Source organism: Eptatretus burgeri, chromosome 1, assembly GCF_056783735.1.
Source record: "Eptatretus burgeri isolate ZD-2024b chromosome 1, Ebu_testis_v1, whole genome shotgun sequence".
NCBI classification, from domain to species: Eukaryota; Metazoa; Chordata; class Myxini; order Myxiniformes; family Myxinidae; genus Eptatretus; species Eptatretus burgeri.
This window is the reverse complement of record NC_140961.1, coordinates 62,276,651-62,295,768: the sequence shown is the minus strand read 5'-3', so window position 1 is coordinate 62,295,768 and position 19,118 is coordinate 62,276,651. Positions and strand designations below refer to the sequence as shown.

Here is a 19,118-nt window from a genome sequence, read left to right as displayed (position 1 = left end):
ACACACCCACCCCAACATGTCGCGCAGAACGCGGGTTATGCTCGTCTTATATATTATTTCCGAGTTTGTGGTTTCGTGTCGCGCTATCTTCGACTTTGTTCTGCGCTCGAGTAATGTGTTATTCGGCTTACATTATCTCAAAGACCATATGAGGTGCATGGTACAAAAAAAGTAAAGAAAATGGTTCTGAAACAGTGAAATCGTATTCCACTTACTGCATTAAAGTAAAATTACTACTGATACTCTGCATCATTTCCTTTTTCAAACACACCCACCCCAACATGTCACGCAGAGCACGGGTTATTCTAGTGACTGTATTATATATGACTGATTAAGAAATGTAAACATGTATTTGAATACTACTACCATACAGTTATTACCTGAAAAAATTTCAAGCTTCTGGGATGGGTCAATAAAAATATATGGGGTCTCAAAAATGGGTTTTCATACAAAACCAACATTTTTTTTCTGGATTTCAACTGATCAGGTCATAAAAATGAATAGAGGTATATTCCATTTTCTGTTTGTTTCTTTCAGAGCAGTTAGAGAAGAATAATCTCTGAAAATTTCAGGGCTCTAGCGTTAATATTTAAAATGTTGTGGGAGTTTAAAAGTAGCTGTTCATTTTGTGATGCTCTCAACGACCATAAAAATAGGGCCACAACCAGATTTTCAACCCTCAATATCTCGGAGTTGACCGCATCTATGGACCTAAAATTTTACGCAGCTTCATTTTGATACCTGGGAATTATTTTGTGAAAGTTCAAAGTAAATCTGAGGGGGTCAACTGGGAGGCATCCGGTGATATGAGGTGGAATGACTCTATTGCCAAAAACGTCATCTTACTTTCACACTGTCCACCTTCAATCAAATGATGAGCTATATCTTTCAAAAGCAGTATTATCACGCAATCACCCTTTTGGTTGCTGGAAGGATGGCCGTGAGGTATGCACATTTGCCTCTATGCTATCTAGCTTGTGTTGGAATGCTGACCCAGCTCTCAACTGTCCTTTCGCAAGTAGGGCGATTCATCAATGGTGGATGCCAATCTGGGCGTCCCATCTGCCGACGTTAGTTGGTCGACGTTAAAGATGCAATGGTGTCCTCTGTGAAATGTAGGTGAGCCATTGCCAGCACAATTGCCAAATTTCAAATTCCTGTTCCAACATACATCGGGTACTGCAATAGTGGCACAGCTGTGCCATCACCAATGCTATTACCCCACAACCTTGTGTGTGCTCGATAAGCAATAAGACCTCCCTTTTTGCATTTTGTGCACCATCACATCATCTTATACACCCCATTGAAAATTGTAACTGTCACATTGTGACATTGTGTAAGTCTTTATCTCTACCCATTACTAAAATAGCCGTGCAAGCAATTGCTTCAAAGAATAATAAAAAAAAAATGGCAAAGTATTATGTGCAAAGGGAAAGGAAAATGTACGCACGGTGTCTGGCACACAGCAGGGATCGTTTCACACATCGGCGGCTCCAATCGGAAACAAAAGCTCAAGACAGTCACACGGTCACATTTGTGTTTGATTAAAAAACGAAATGACTTCGAAGTGGAGCTTCCTGAAAGTTCTTCACGAATTTCTGTCGAAGAAGAAAGGATCAAACGGTAGATTCCATTCGACAAGTCCTTTCAAAGCTACTTTTAAAGTTCAAGTCCGAAAAAGGATAGGACTCCCCGCAAAGAGTGTGAAGTTCAGCCAGACTCGACGAACTTCACAATATCGGCCGAATCTTAATGAAAATCGTGGGCAACTCAAACAGGGCTTTTTTCCAGAGCCAAAACCCTGCTGAAAGGAAGCAATTCAAGCATTATGTCATTGAGATCTTAAGATCTTAAGATCTTAAGATCTTAAGCCAGTCACCTTAACCATGAAGCCAACACCAGGTTTCCTGTTCAAATCAGACCAAAGTTATCTTGAGTATGAAAGTACAATTATGAAAAGGATCGACCATGGGCAAACAACCATAGATCGGTAATAATATAACAGGCTCTGATGTGCTTATTGCCCTCCTCTTCATCGAAATTCCATGTGAGGCAACTCATATTATCATCATTTCTTTAATCCTGGTGTTGGCTTGAGATCTTAGGGTCTTAAGTTCAAGCCCGTTGTGTTGTTGAATTAACATCATGTGGGTTGACTCAGCCTGTCATCCTTCTGAGGTTGGCAAACTGAGTATCAACATGCTGGTAACAGGGGGGAATTGCATCATTGGCACAGCCATGCCCCCAAAAATGATGCAGATACGCAGCCACAGGATGCATATGAATTAATGTTATTACCGTATTATTGTTATTATAAGACAGGAAAGGAAGAATATTTGTGTCTCAGCAGTGAGCCAATAGCTGAATCAGTGTCGAACAGAGAAGAAGCTCATTTTGACCACCAACGACATATTACCACTGATATAAATTAATTAACTATTTCAGGCAAGAGGTAGCAAGAAGACTTGTGATGACAAATAGCTCAAGATGGTGAACCCGGGGTTAGCTGTGAATCAATGGAGGAACTAGAAGTGGACTCGATAGACGCAGGCATCTGCCAGTCTGATTAGTTTATGTCTTGTATCCTACTGATAGATCAGATCTTGATTCGGACCTGAACTAAAATGTAATCCACTTGTTCTTGTCACCTAACCTAATCATCCTCCAAGTTTCGTCCGAATCCGTCGATAACTTTTTGAGATATCATCTGTCATATATCGTTTTAGCCCTATCACTCAACTGTGAAAGATCAGTTTAAAAAATTTATGATCCGCATCCGGATTTTCACCAAAATCGAACCAATTTTTCCTTGTCACACACACAATCTGTCCACCAAGTTTTGCCGAATCCGGCAATAACTTTTTGAGATATCCTGCACTAAAACAGACAAACAAACAGACAGAGGTGAAAACATAAAACTCCGTGCACCTTCTATGGGTGGAGTTATTGAGAGAGCAAATAATTGGTGGCTTTTCACCATCCACTAAGCAGCTCGGTCAATGGAATACAATTATGGAAAGTCCAAGCTTGAACTTATAGTACCTGATTGAATATCATGCACCCCTTGGTGGGTGGTTGTTATTGCACTTGGATAATTAGTGTCACAGTTAGAGCTCGGTTAACAATAAGAACAGTGTTCGGGAATGCAGGTGTTTATTTTGGTACATTAATGGGAAGGGGTGTGAAGTGTGATACGGAGCTCACGAGGAAAGCAAACAATAGTTGATGGCGTAAGAATTGGGATTGTGAGGGAAGGCAATGGTTGTATTTCGTTGGAGGAAACATGGGAAGGTGATGCTAGTGTGTACTGTTTACTTGCAGTGGTGCATTATCCTTCCACCTGACTATTCCACCATTTTCGCTCTCGAATTAAGGTATGACGACAGAGCTTTGCTTCTGACATTTGATAGTGCAATACAAAATCTCTCGTTTCACAAATAGTCCTCGCAGTAAAGAGGAAATGCATTCAAATAGACCAAATGAGGTCGTTGGGTGGGTGGACGTGTTTTGCTGTGGGGAGGGAGGAGGTCAAGGGAAGATGTTGGGAAAAAAAAACAAGGGAAAAGGAAAGATGACCATCGTTAACAGATTCATTGGCCGTCACTCGTTAATCGCCTCATTGTTGATCGTTAGAAAACGTGCCAAGAGTATTTAGGATGTGTTCAGTCACCAGGCAAGCCTGGTGTTAGCTTAGTGGTTAGGGTGGCGGCTTGGGATCCTTGGGTCCTGAGTTCAAGCCCTGTTGGCCGTTGAATTAATATACACCAGGAGGTTGATTCAGCCTGTCATCCTTCCGAGGTCGGCAAAATGAGTACCAGTGTTCTGGTAAGGGAAACACTGCATCAGCAGCATAGCCGCATCCCAACGAATGATGCAACAGAGAGAGAGAGAGAGAGAGAGAGAGAGAGAGAGAGAGAGAGAGAGAGAGAGAGAGAGAGAGAGAGAGAGAGAGAGAGAGAGAGAGAGAGAGCGCAGGGAGGGGCGAAAAAGGAGAGAGAGAGAGAGAGAGACAGAGACAGAGACAGAGACAGAGACAGAGACAGAGACAGAGACAGAGACAGAGACAGAGACAGACAGAGAGAGAGAGAGAGAGAGAGCGCAGGGAGGGGCGAAAAAGGAGAGACAGAGACAGAGACAGAGACAGAGACAGAGACAGAGACAGAGACAGAGACAGAGACAGAGAGAGAGAGAGAGAGAGAGAGAGAGAGAGAGAGAGAGAGAGAGAGAGAGAGAGAGAGAGAGAGAGAGAGAGAGAGAGAGAGAGAGAGAGAGAGAGAGAGAGAGAGAGAGAGAGAGAGAGAGAGAGAGAGACCCGAGGTTTCTTGTAGAGCGCTCGCCAAGTGGCTTAAGCACTCAAGCAAGCACTCCATTCAAAACCGTTGATAAGGAATGGTTGGCTTGGCAAGCACTACCTAGCTGCTTGGAAACAGAAGACACCCAGAGTCTTCCCCCATCAAAACGTGCTCAAGTGTGACATGGGTCGTTTACATGAAGCAGAATACTGAAACTGTACAAAAAATGTTTTTTAACCTTTATCATATTTCTTTCATTTGAATATGATTAAATCGTGTAAAATATACAATTATAGGGTGCATGTAGTCGGTATCATAAGCGTAGGTCTAATTAGTGAGCCCACGGAGATTGGCACTGGCAAAGGGAAGGAAGGGCAAAGGGGCTCACCTGGGTGGGGTAAAAGGGGCTCATCTGGGTGGGGTTAAGGGGGCTAATCTGATGGGCTCACAAATTTGATGAATTTGAAGGCCTGAAACGTATGTTTGGGCCAGCCTTTTCTTTGACGACACAATACAGAATGTCCCTACATTCTCTTCATTATTTACTACGAGTACATGCCTGTAAAAAAAGAGGAAAATTAATAAACAAATATTCCAACCGTGAGAAACAAACAACAACCACACAGGCCGTTTCTTCGCTTTCGCGTGCCCGTACGTGTGTGGCGCGGAAGTTCCCATATCACAGTTACGATGATTCGCAATTTAGGTTTTAATGGCAAATTATTCAATTAGCAACAACTGATTTTGCCTTTTCACAATGTCATTGCAAGGAAAAACAAAAACAGAAGAGAAGAGAGAGAAAAAAAATTACTTCATGGTTCGGAGCAAACCAGCACTCTGATGTTACTGAAATTTATGCACCGTCTCATATGAACACGATAATAACTTGCGGCATTGTGTTTATCTATAAATGCGCATAAGAAATCGAGAAATTATTAGAATACACGAAGTCATCACTCTCCGGAAGTCCGTACGTTGTAACCCGTAATGGCGAATGCGGCTGAGCTTCCCTTCCCCATCGGCCACGCCCACGCAACAACGTGTCTTGTCATTGGTTTGGTAAATAAATGGCCATAACTTGGGAAGCACTTGTCCGATTAATATCAAACCGTGAAAAGGCACATCCCCAGGTCACCAGCAACATACCTGGCAAGTTTCAATTAGATCGGACCAGTGGTTGTCGAGAAACAGCGGTCACACACACACAGACATTGCTGGAATTATAGATAGATGATATGACTTCAGCAATGTACTGCACATATTTATATCACAACAGCGTTTCTTTTTTCCCCCATTTACAGCTACCGTTTCATTTTTTGGCAAGCAAAGCGAGTTATTGAAAAACGAGAGGACACTTCGAATAAACACTCGTTTTACAAATTAAATAAACGTCATTTTGTGGCTGACTTTTATGATGAAGATGATGTCACACAGATGTGGAATTTTACATATTTTGGTCTGTTTGTATGTGTGATGTGTCTGTTGTATGTGTGAAATCTCACACAGATGTGCGTAACTGAGAATAACATGTGTACTGCATGTGCATATACATGTTCTCAGATATATATATATATATATATATATATATATATATATATATATATATATATATATATATATATATATATATATATATATGAGTAGGGTGAATATACTGGTTCTGGCTCACTTTTCCCCATGTAAATGAATGGGGGATTTTCGGCGATTCATATTTTTTTTCCCGAAAAATAAACCCCCTTTTTATCCTAAGGTATATTTATTTGTCTCTCCTTTTAAACTGGGGACACTTTTTTTTTTTAATAATCCATGCAATAAGATAAAGATTTGTTCAAGTACTAAAGTGGTAATGTGATTTGTTAAAGGTGATTCGAAAGAAATATCTGAAACGTCTAACCCTCGGGACACTCTTTATCAAATAACCGATGCATATTGTTTAGCTCACTCATTGAACCTATAAAGATTTGATCATTCTCAAATTCCTTCAATAGTTTACTTTTCTTTGCACAATAATCTCCATCTAAAATATTGAAAAACAAAACATTTGAATCTTTATATTTTTTAAGATACCCCTTTTGTGCCATTACGAAATGATAAACTTCTCTTAATGATCTCATCTGGCCACCGCCCGAGTTGAAATCATTTTTGTACATAAACCACGCCATAAAAAAAGTTTTGTTTCAAATGTTTTCAGTTCGCGTCATGAAAATGAGGAAGTGTTTTTTTTTTTGACACGGTCGTGCTGTGTGAATGAGGAAGTGTTTTTGGACAGTCATGCTGTGAAAAAATAGGAACTATTCTCTGAGACAAGGCCTCGTGTTTCTATTTTATCTCAGAACACGAACAGGCTTTTAAACATGTTTAATCAAAATCATTTAAGGGCATTTTAAGTATGTTTTAAAAATGATTCATACAATTTGAGAATATATCGCCGAGTTATTTTCCAAGCTGTCTCGCCCGAAGCGTCATTTCCTGTGGCCACACCCAATGATTAAGCAATCTCATTGTTGCCTTATACGTGATTCGCCAGACAAAGTTTCTGCCAGACGGGATTTTCATTTTTACAACTGAGACATGAGCGATCTTTCTTCCGCGAACAAAACGGCTCAACACAAAGTTGGTAAGCCTGTGTATAGGTTCCTCTTTGAACGATGAAGCAATTGATTATAAATTAAATCGTGATAATTCTGATATATTTTTTTTTTTCTTAGCAGGTCCTTGGAAGAAGAGCAGTTTACATATCACGACGAGGTGCATGAAATTAATGCTCTTATTGAAGAGGTCAAACATCTTAGAAGAGAATTGAAAAACATTTTTAATGACTGACACGATGTCTTTTCACGGCCTCTGATCTTTTTGCCATCTTGTACCAATGGTAAAAAAAAACTGAGACATGGACTCACTCTCTTCCGATGAAGATAACAGCTCACTACAAAGTTGGAAAGTTTGTGTATGGTTTCCTCTTTGAACAATGAAGCAATTGATTATAAATTAAATCGTGATAATGCGAAAATATATATTTTTTCCTGGCAGGTCCTTGGAAGAAGTGGAGTTTACATATCACGATGAGGTGCATCAAATGAATGCTCTTATTGAAGAGGTCAATGATTTTAGAAGAGAATTGAAAAACATTTATAATGACTGGTACGAAGTCTTATCACGGCCCCTGATCTCGAATGAATTAAACCAATGGCGAGACACGTGTGTGTGTGTGTGTGTATATATATATATATATATAAATATATATATATATATATATATATATATATATGTGTGTGTGTGTGTGTGTGTGTGTGTGTGTGTGTGTGTGTGTGTGTGTGTGTGTATGTATATATATATATATATATATATATATATATATATATATATATATATATATATATATATATATATATATATATATATATATACATATGCGTGTGTGTGTGTGTGTGTGTGTGTGTGTCTCTTTCCCTGTCTGTCTCTCTCTATCTCTCCCTGTCTGTCTCTTTGTATCTCTCTCTCTGTCTGTCTTTCTACCTACCTCTCTCTGTCTGTCTCTCCATCTATACCCTTCACTCATTATTTTTTTTTTTTCAGCTCGCTCACACAACATCAGCTGTTGAAGCAATCTGGTACAACACATGATTTTCTGGAGGTAAATGTTTCTGAATTATTATTTAGTTATTCTTTTATTAATATCACTCTCTCTTTGGAATGTCGTCTTATGTTGGTTGCATCATTAGTTTGGACGCGGTTTTACCAGTACACTGGAATTCATTTTATTGGCTTTGGAAGGATGACAGGCTGAGTCGGCCTCCTGGTGTGTTAATTCAGTGGTCAACGAGGCTTGAACTGAGAACCAACACCAGGCTTACTCATATTACCATGTAATTATCTTTATAAAACCTAATTATTATCCACTTTTTGTTTCAAAACAGAATATGGTGTCTGAGTTTCGAAATCACAAGACATCTGAAGAAGATTGCTGGGAAAGATTATACATTCTCGCAAATGAATATTTAATATTTTCAATTTTGATTAATTATATTTGTTTTGTTTACAATTACTTGATTTTGAATTTCAAAAAAAGGATCAAGACATGAAGGAGAGGGAGGGGGTAGGTGCGCTCCCCCAATGACCCATCACCCCCTCATCCCACCCCTCCCCTCCCCATGTGTTTGTGTGGGGAAGGGTGGGGGTGGGATGAGGGAGGTGGTGGGTCAAAGGTGGGGGCGCACAGGGGGGAGGAGGGGGGTGGGATGAGGGGGTGGGGATTGTGTGGGTGGGGCTTGTGTGGTGGGGTTTATGTGGGCGGGGCTTCGGTGTGGGCGGGGCTTGTGTGGGCGGGGCTTGTGGGAGGGCGTTTATGTGGGTGGGGCTTGTGTGGGCGGGGCTTCAGTGGGGTTTATGTTGGTGGGCTTCGGTGGGGTTTGTGGGGGCAGGGTTTATGTGGGTGGAGCTTGTGTGGGAGGGGTTCATGTGGGCAGGGTTTATGTGGGCAGGGTGTATGTGGGCGGGGCTTCGGTGGGGCTTATGTGGGAGGGGTGAATGTGGATGAGGCTTATGTGGATGAGGTTTGTGTGGATAAATGGATGGGTGGATGGGTGGATGAGTGGAGCTTGTGTGGATAATTTTTTAATTAAATAAACATGTTGTGTGTGGGGAACGAATTAACTAATCACTAATTATGTGAATATGATGAATATGGGTGGAGCTTGTGTGGGGTTTGTGTGTGTGGAGCTTGTGTGGAGCTTGTGGGGGGTTTGTGTGTGGTGGGGTTTGTGTGGGGTGGGGTTTGTGTGGAGCTTGTGTGGGGTGGGGTTTATTTGGGTGGGTTTTGTGTGGGCGGAGTCAAAAAGGGGCGGAGTCAAAAAATTTCAATTTATCTTTGTCTTTTGTAATTCCTGTGAATAAAATGAACCTAAAATCTCTTCCCCTTCCAAATCATATATCTTATAAGTCCAAGGAACCATATCTATTACATCAACAATTTTAAAAAGTTCATTCGTCCATCGTTTAATATAACCCTTTTCAAAATGAGATTTCCACCTATATATTCTTACGATATCACCAACTTTGAACTTAGGTTTTCTGACATTAATCTCTTTTTCATATTTTAATTTTGTAAATGTTTCTGATGGTTTCATATTTGTTAACGTGTGAATCGTGTCATTGTACTTATCCACAATATCCTGAATAAAAGATGACCATTGTTGTGAACCGAGTTGTGTGAATTTTTTATATAGTCTCTCTTTTAAGGTACGATTAAAACGTTAAACAACAACTGCCTTCCCTTCATTAAAGGTACTGTATAATGTAATACTGTTATTTTTTAGAAAATTCATAAATGTCTTGTTATAAAACTCTCTACCCTCATCAGTCCACAATTTTTTAGGTTTTCTCTTACTTTTATTAAATATCTGTTGAAAGGCTAACATAAGAGTATTACCTGTTTTGTTTTTTAATGGTACAACCCATGCGTATCTACTCCTCAAATCAATAACGGTTAAAGCATACTTGTACCCCTTATCATTATTGAGTTCAATCAAATCAGCAGACCAGATATAATCTACTTCCTTGGAATAAACTTTCCTTCTCTGAAACTTTGTGAATATTGGTTTATGTAATTCATCAGCTAATTGCTCTTCAGTCTTAATGACATCATTAGAGCCTATAAGTTTTTTGAATTTCCAAGTCCAAGTTTCAATTTAGCACTGATCATCTTCTTCACAATGAACCGATCAACTTTTTCTCTCAAGGTTGGATTTTGTATCAGAGACAAATTATACAACATTTCTCTATCGGCTTCATGCTTTTCTTCCAACGTTGTGGTATTCCCATAATCAATATCGTGTCTCATGCACACTTCATCAACTCTATTGATGGGTTTACTCCAGGATTTAGGATTGTCTGCCTCATCTAATCTTTTATCCAAGTTTGTGCCTGGACCACAGAAAGAATACCCTGGAACATGTAATTCCGCTGGTATTCCAGTAGTTGTAAATTTACTTCCTGATAAAAACTTTTGTATATCTCCTCCTCTTTTGTGTTTGGAGATAAATTGATTTTTTTTTTTGAACCACACACCGAACATATACCTTTTTGTATAACCCTGTTATTTTTACTTTTAATATATGAAATATTTTTAGTATTAGTTTTCTTTTTACATTTGAGACAATAACTCATTTATTTATGTGAAAAATTTCTGCAGAGTGCAAAAACCTTTTTAGTTTCCAACATGCACATTTGAATCTTAATTTTTAAAACATAAAGAATCCTTAGAAATGCCTTCACTCTCTCCTCCATTTATTTCAGAAAAAAATTAAAATGAAAAACTTGAATTAAAATGAATATCTTGTTGTTGTCAATATTCTTGTCGAAAGTATTGCAAATAGACTTGTCAATTCTTTGTTTTCCTCTTCGGTGGGTTGAGTTATTTTCTGTAATACCACCAATCTTTTTTTAATCTCACTGGTTTCCATATTTTGATATTTATTTTGTCTCGCTCTTTCATCCCTCTCCTCTCTCTTCTCTCTCTTCTCTTTTTCCTCCTCTTTTTTCTCCCTCTCCTCCTTCGATCTCTTCTCTTTTTCCTCATTCTCTTTCTTCTCCCTCTCCTCCTTCTCTGTCTTCTCCTTTTCCTCCTCTTCCCTCTCTTCTTCAACTCCTTCCTCATCCCTTATTATCCTTGAATCGCTTACACCCCATAGAATATCATACATATATTCATCAGGATTTCTTGTTATTCCTGTATCCAAAATAATTTTTTTTACAACAGGAAACCAATAAAATTTCTTTTGAATTTCTAAAAGAGCCTTACCTTTTCTTAACTGTACAATTTTTTCATTACTTAACATTCTCATTAAATCAAAAGTTGTCGGTTTATCAACATCAGCATAATGCCAATCTTTTATTCAAAATACCTCATTCTTATGTTGTAGAACATATTTATTAAAATACTGAATGCCCTTTTCTTGAAGGTATGCTTGGACACAGAAATTATAATTTTCTTGAAGCCTTCTTTCTATCATTTATGTATTAGAAATATATGTTAGAATAATATTATGGCACGAAACACCTCCCCATCTTCCCATCGTTAAATCATTTTGTATTTCCTTACTTATTATATATAATCCTATTTTTTCTGTTTTCATGATATAAACAAGGGCAAAACCATTATTATATTTACCCTTATTAAATTCTTTTATTTGTTGTTTACTAATCGTGGCCCCACAAAACTCATTCTCGATACCAAGTGGAAAATATTCTTCCTTACGAGACTGATTTAATTGTTCCAGATCTTCGAGGTTAATTTTAAATGACCAATTATACCCTAAATCATTCATATCATACCCCCATTGTTCTATTCTCATACAAACGATACGCCCTTCTTTATAAAAATTTATTTTAATTCGAACTAAGAAATTCTGTATGACCTGGAGATAATATCAACAGTTCTGTATCTTTGGAATACACGGCCGTTTTATTTAAGGATATATATTGTGATAAATCGCTTAATCTCACCAAGTCATTCGCGTCAGTCGGGCTTGGATAATTTTTTAATTTATAAGCATTTTTCATGTTAATATTTTTGGTTATATTATATTTATGTCGTTCAGCCTGTGCCTTTGTGTAATAATTTGATAAATCAATATCCAGTTCTTGAGATACACCAAAGATAGAACCATCTTTAACAACATAAGTCATTTATATTAGATTAAAAATAATATCATAATTTTTTTTATTTTTGTTGAGTTTAAATAACACATATAGACATAATTGACCACAACACTTGGAATTTAATTCTTGGACTTGAAATGCTTGATAAACACCATTCTGTAAGAATTTTATGACTTCAACAGGTGGTGGAAGACCAAAACTATCAAAATAATATTTGTCTTGACTATAAAAATACAAACCCAATGAGAACCGTTCCCATTATTATCTTCTAAGTTCATTTTAATATTCTTTGTATGTTTCGGCGCATTTGTTAATTCATCTCTCATATAAATAACCACATTATGAATTTTTAATTTCTTACAATATTTGACAAGTTGTAAATTTGATGTTGTATTCTTTCCAAATTCTTTAAACCACTCATCAATGCTCATTTATTTATTAGAAAGATATAATCCATTACCTCTTTTCGTTAATTTTACACCTGCTTGTGCTATAGAAGAAAGCATATCTCCAACTAACAATCTCGCTTTATCAGGCAGACCTTCAAGTTTTTCAGCAAAATCTACAATTACACAACTTCCACTAATTTGTTTCTCCAACTCTTTGTGATGTCTTTCCAATTATTTTTGAGCCTGGAGTTGAGCCTTCCTTTCGTTGGCAGTTTTCACCGCTGTTGAAATACCACCCGTCAATGATCCAACCGCACTTAAACCAGCAAATAAAGGAATTAGAAATGGGAGAAATACGCCACTCATCTCTCTGATTGAATATTTTTTCAACATTGGTTTTGTCATTTTAATTTTAAGTGAGCCAGTGTCATTCAAGATTTTAACCTGTTCTCTTGTGAGCAAAAGATCAATTCTTACTGCTCCTTTTCTCTGAATTGTATCAACGTTAATCGTACAAGGCTTTTGATTTTGAACACAAGATGATAGTTTATGAAGATTGATTTGATTAACATATACCCAAGTTGGTACTTTGCCACTCATTTATTTAACAAAAAATTATGTGAGACTAATCATCACACCATTATCTGTATTAATCTGTAATTCTGTTTCTTCCAAAAGCAAACAAAATGTATCAACTTCTTCACTCTCTCCTCCTTCAATGTATATTGAAGTATCCAGTCGATTAGACTTTATAGTTTCCTTTTGAGCGCTCAGGTCAAACGCATAGATTGTATACAAACTTTTAAATGCTGTCATATCCAAAATAGGTTCTTTATTTCCATTACTTTCACACACCTTTTGGTAAGACTTGAATGCTTCAGCAAAATCATTTTTTTCCCAATTAATTTCCAATCTATCTCGTGGATAAAATGTTCCATCTAGAGAAACGCGAAGTTGTTTCACCTTTGCATTATTCTTATCAGTCGCAGTATCACCATCTGGCTTTTTAAAAATGATCCACAGATATCGTGGCTTTCCTTCCAGAACACCCAAATTCCACGTGAAAGTAGTTTCGTTGAGTTTAACGTGTTGACATCTTCTTTTGAGGTATGATACACTGAGTGGTTTCTTTGAGTTAAGTCTTCTATTCAACATCTCTTCTGTTTTAAGATTAGGAGTATATTCACTGATATACCAACTCATTTCCTCAATTACAAATTTATTCTGATTTCCAAAAGCATTACCAACACCAAAAAGCAATCTATTTTCATTATCATTCCTTTGTAGTTGAAATCTAATTTTAAGACTATACAGAACTTTATCATGATCACAAAATCGAAATATACCTTCAAGAGGAACTGCATCAGTAAAACTATTTTCTGCTTTTGCATCATTATACGCTCCTTTCCTTTGAGTATATCCAGGGTCTGTGTTTGTTCCCGTTGACATATCAGGAATAAAACCTTCGACAGACCCCTTTCCCATTCTATCTCTGAATGTATAGAGTGTAAATTTCATCATTTCAGATACAGCAGAGACATAATCAACCGCTTCAACTTCTTGTGTTCCAATATACAAACGCACACTATCAAACATTTTCCAGAAGAAATCATTTACAAGTGTAGCGTTTGTGTTAGTCGCAGCCTTAGTGAATTTAAATTTGCACAACAAGAAACTTTCGGATAGATTCAAATAGGTTTGTTGATTATTTATTTCAAAACTTTTTGTACCATTCGTATTCCAGTCTGTTCCAGTTATTGCATTTACCTTGAAGTAATCTTCTTTTTTAGTGGAGTTTGAGATAATAATAGTATCATCCAAATCATAGATACTATCAATTGCTTCCATACTTGTATTTATTTAGGAAAAAAGATGTTAAGACTTTTGAAACCCTGACCAAGTATTCGAATTATTTTCTGTCGTTCTTGGGGGGACAACTGAGTTTTGCCTTTCTTAATTTCTTTTATTGCTTGTAATTTATGAGATTCCTTCTGGGCATCTTTTTTGCTCTTTACAACACCTGCTACATTTCCCACAGCAGAAGCAGTTGAACCAATTAGATCTTTATGTTTAAGAATAGTTGAACCAATACCCATTAGAGTATCAATTATCCCATCTCCTCTAAATTGATGTCCAACACCCCTTTGTCTCTTAGGTTTATAGTATCCTCTACCAAGATACATCCCTTCACCCTTGTAGTATGGGGAAATGAACATCCCATCCCTTGTAATTATTTTATATTTTCCCAACTCGTGTTTCCTCACAATAACCATCGTATTTATTAATTGGAAAACTTTACGTAGGTGAATTCTGATGGATATAACTTCTCCATTAAAAAAATCATATGATTATCTTGGTTGGTTATCCTAAAATTTACTCTGTTTATGGTTTTTCCTGACACAGGGAGATAAACCAAATTTTTGGGTTCCATATTGAATTTATAACCAATTGGGGTTGAGTATGCGCTGAATGAAAATATTGCATTTGTTTTTTTTTCCATCATTATAAGCACCATCAATCAAATCACAGTGAATCAACACCGAATTTATTCCTGAGGATATTTGAATGACATTATCACTGTAAAACGTCCCATTTGTTTCAATCTTTTTTGAGGAGAAACCCAATAACTCTCTAAATGAATTATCAATTGTGAAATCAACCTTGTAGTTATTGTTAACTTTAATCGTTGATTTTGAAGAATGTTTTTGAATGTCTATAACAATATTTTTTGGTTCATCACCCTGTTCTTTCATAAGACGAGCAATTTCGGAAGATATTTGAGAAATCTCATATGCTCCGGGTGAGACCGTTATCGTTTTGTATCCACTTCCGGGATTATTACTAAACTTGTCATTTTTATCAGTTATATTAAATAAGGTATTATAAGTTTCCATGGACAATAAAGATGCCTCATATTCTTTTGTTGGGTCAAGTTGTAGTGGGTATGGGAATGAAGATGTGTGGTCGCTTGTTGTGAAATTGAAACTAAGGATTGTGCTTCTCATCTTATTTAATGTGAGATAAAATGTCTTTATATTGATATTTATTAATTATTTTCATGTTCATCAACTGGTCTAAAATGGCTGATGCTTCATTGAAACAATTGTTATTTCCAGCCTTCTTACCCCTAACAAAAATAACAGTCTATTAACTAATTGCCATGGGTCATTTGGAAGAAAACTAATACCTGAACCAAGGATACTTAAAGCCTGAATAATGTGTTTGTCCTTCTCATTTTTCCTACTTTTACTAGAAATACTAAACCTATAATTTAGAGTGTTCAGCAGATCAATATATACTCTATCATCATTATTTTTCATATCCAATGGTTTATCAATAAACTTTGATTCATCCATCACAATTGAACCTTGTTTTCCATCTTTTGTGAGAAGAAACATTAATCTCGGAGTTAGTTTAACAGGGGGTTGAGCAGAACCCAAGAACCTTAATTCATCATTAAATATCAATACCTTTTCTTGAACAAGATGGAATATTGCTGGTTGTTCTGTTGGAATGAGTCCTGCTTTGGTTTTTGAATCCGCTGAATATTCATTGTTTTGAAGAGCATTCACAATATAATCAGGGGGTCGATTAATCTCTTCCAGTTGTTGAAATAAACCTTCATCATCATATACCTTTAATTCTCCTAAATGTTCTAATTCTTCCTCCGTCATTTGATCAAAATCTTTTAACATTTGAAGTTTTTTAGGAGTATATTCTACTGTGGGAACTGTGGAAATATCTTTCATTTTTTCTTGGGAAGTTTTTAAAAGTGGTTTAAAAAATTTCTCTTGTTTTCTTTCAAATGCTTCTTCGCCCGTTAGTTTCTGTCTGCGTTTCTTCTTTATGTCTTCCTGTTGTTTTACAACTTTTGAAACCAACTCTTGATGTTCCTTAAATCTTCTTGCTCTTTCTTTTGCATCCATTTATTTATTGTAAAATATCATTTAATGAATTGTAAAGATCAACAGGGAAATTTTCCTTTTCTTCATCATTCAAATAGATGTGTTCAAATAAATCCTTTTCTTTAAATATTTCATCAAATTCTTTATTAACATTAATGCGAGTTGTAATTTCTTCTTCATTAATACTTGCATCTCTGCTTTTCATATGTTTGCAATGAGTTTCTTCATCAACATCAAAACCGAATGATAAAATCTTCACTCCGCTCAGATGTTTAATAATTTGTCTGGTTTTTTCTGGATTAGTTTCTAATATCCCAAGACCACCAGATTTTAGTTTCCTTAACTCACTCTTACAATGTGAATATTTTGTTGTACCAAGAGAAACCTCCTCAAATGTTTGACCTTCATTCCTCAATCGCATATGTTCCTCCACTGAAATATAGTGATAATCTTCACCTTTTACTTCTTCAGGTCTTATTGCTCTAGTTGTTGTTGATACAATGCGTATCACGGGGTGTTTTTCAAGTAAATTTACAATATTCTCATTTGTACTACACAAGAACCTTGATTTATGAAAGTTTTTTTTCCAGAATCAGATTTACCCACAAGATTTACAATGATAGTTGTCATTTATATATGTAATTGTTTATAAAACAAAAAATATATCCCTTAATATCTCATCTTGTTTCACAACAATATATTTATATTTTTCAGTCGTGTGCTTCATGTAATCCTCAAATTTCTTTTTACTACATAATGTAGAACAATTATCTCTCCAAAAATTATTGATATCTATTGAAATTAACTTGAATAAAATAAAAGTATTAGCATTGTTTCTGATGGAACGACGAGGAAGTTGAAAGTACGATTGACTAAGATAAATACAATTACAAGAAGAATGTCTCCCTCTTGTGTAGTAGCTGTCCATTACCGTTTCGTTTCTCTCATTAACACAATCAAAGATAACGAGGTTCTTTTTTGATTTATCCAAATCTTGGGGAGACGGTATATCATCCGTATTATCACTAAGAATACAAGTTATAGGATTTGATTTCTTTTTATATCTCTGTGTATCACAAAATAGTTGAATTATATCTTCAATGTTATAATCATTTAGGTTTTTTTGACGTTTAAATAAACCGATTACATCTTCTTTTTGAAGACCAGCATTAAAACCTTGTGACAGTAGTTGATATTCTGGTTGAAAACTCGACTTTGTGAAAATTATTAAATTATCATAATCTAAAAAGTTGGGAGTGAGGAGCATCTTTAAAAGTAAGCAGGTTTTTCCACATCCACTTGAACCAACTATGAGACATCTTAATGAATTTGGGAGATTTTTATGGTTGTTAAATTTTATCTTATTTTCCCAAATGGGTAAAAAATCATTCATTTATATATTTGGAAAACAGGTTATTTAATTTATTATTGGCTTTTTTAGAAACTCTATATTTTATCCTTAGTTCAGGTTTAATTTCAAGATAATCCATTATTTTATTTATACAATATCTTGTGTTGATATTTCCCTGAAAATTACATCCATGAATAATATTTTAACAACAATCCTTTGATCATTTCTCTTATACGTTCAGTTTCTTCCCTTGTAAGGAAAGGTGTGTTATCACCCTCGTACTTTACATTCATTTCCCTAATCAATCTTGTAAAGTAATTCATTTTTGGTGTAAATCTAAAATAATTATTTTCCTTTTTATATTTTTTATTATCATTAATTAGAAGATAATCACAGAATATACATTGTTTATAGGCTTTTGACTCTGTGTTTACTCCCCGTCTTTCACACGCAGGACAATTCTCAAATTTGTCATATGGAGAATCAGGAAAGTCTAGCATATTTATAAAGTGAAACTTTACTTAAACTGAAATTCATCTATACTTTCAATTGTATATTGACTGATATTTAATAATATTACCATCGATATCGATATACTTTTTTTCATTACCAGATTCAACAACAACATTTTTTATATTAAAAGTGATTTTAAAATGATCGTTAACTACTATTGAAAGAAATGTCATTTCACCTGATATATTTACATCCTTTATTTCATCAGGATTTACATCTTTAGGGTTGTTGAAAAAAATACAAATTTCTCCTTGCATATTACAGATGGTCTTATCTTTTCTTTCTAAAGCTTCATCCATTAGGTTTTTGTTTTTTGATACTTTTTCTTGTTTCATTGCTTTTTCTAGTTTTGAATATATTACCAGAAGGAGAGGAGAAAATTTTGTTAGAGATACTTTAATTGATGTTCTACCAGGTATACTAAAAGCCCTTTCACTGAAGGAAATTGAAGAACTCATATTATTTACCATAATTGTTTTTATCCAATAGTTGTTATATTTATCTTTGTTCAATTTTACATCCTTGACATATTTCTCAGTATCTTTACAAAATGAAGAGATTGATTGAAACTTGTCTTTTGTGTCTTGAAACAGTGTATTTATTAAGTGAAAAAGTTGTAGGATAAAATGGTTTTAAGCACAGATTCACCTGTAAAATAAACGAAATTTTCTTCAAGAAAATTTTAGTTTAAGCAAAGATGTATTATATAAATATGGTGAATACAACATACTGCGATGTTTGTAATCACAGATATAAACATTATAGAAAACAACTCTGAACCAACAAACACACATTTAATCTATTTCATAAAATATCTCCTCTTGAGTTGGAAAGAAAACATTGTGATATCTGTTCAAAGGATGTTTTGAAGAGAAGTTATAATAAACATCTTCAATCACAAAAACACATGAAAAATGAGTTTAAAGTAAAAAGAGACTATTATATTGAAAACACTGATGGGGCATTTAAAGGGCATATAAAAATAAGGATTTTTCAATTTGGAGAACCT

General features: G+C 35.6%; 1 protein-coding gene and 1 pseudogene across 5 annotated transcripts in view; both read right to left on the bottom strand.

The window, feature by feature from the left end:
• LOC147034590 (uncharacterized) overlaps window positions 1-19,118 on the bottom strand; it is a 170,480-nt gene that overhangs the window by 131,511 nt on the left and 19,851 nt on the right. The window lies entirely within an intron of this gene.
• LOC147034591 (uncharacterized) lies at window positions 15,347-16,266 on the bottom strand (annotated as a pseudogene).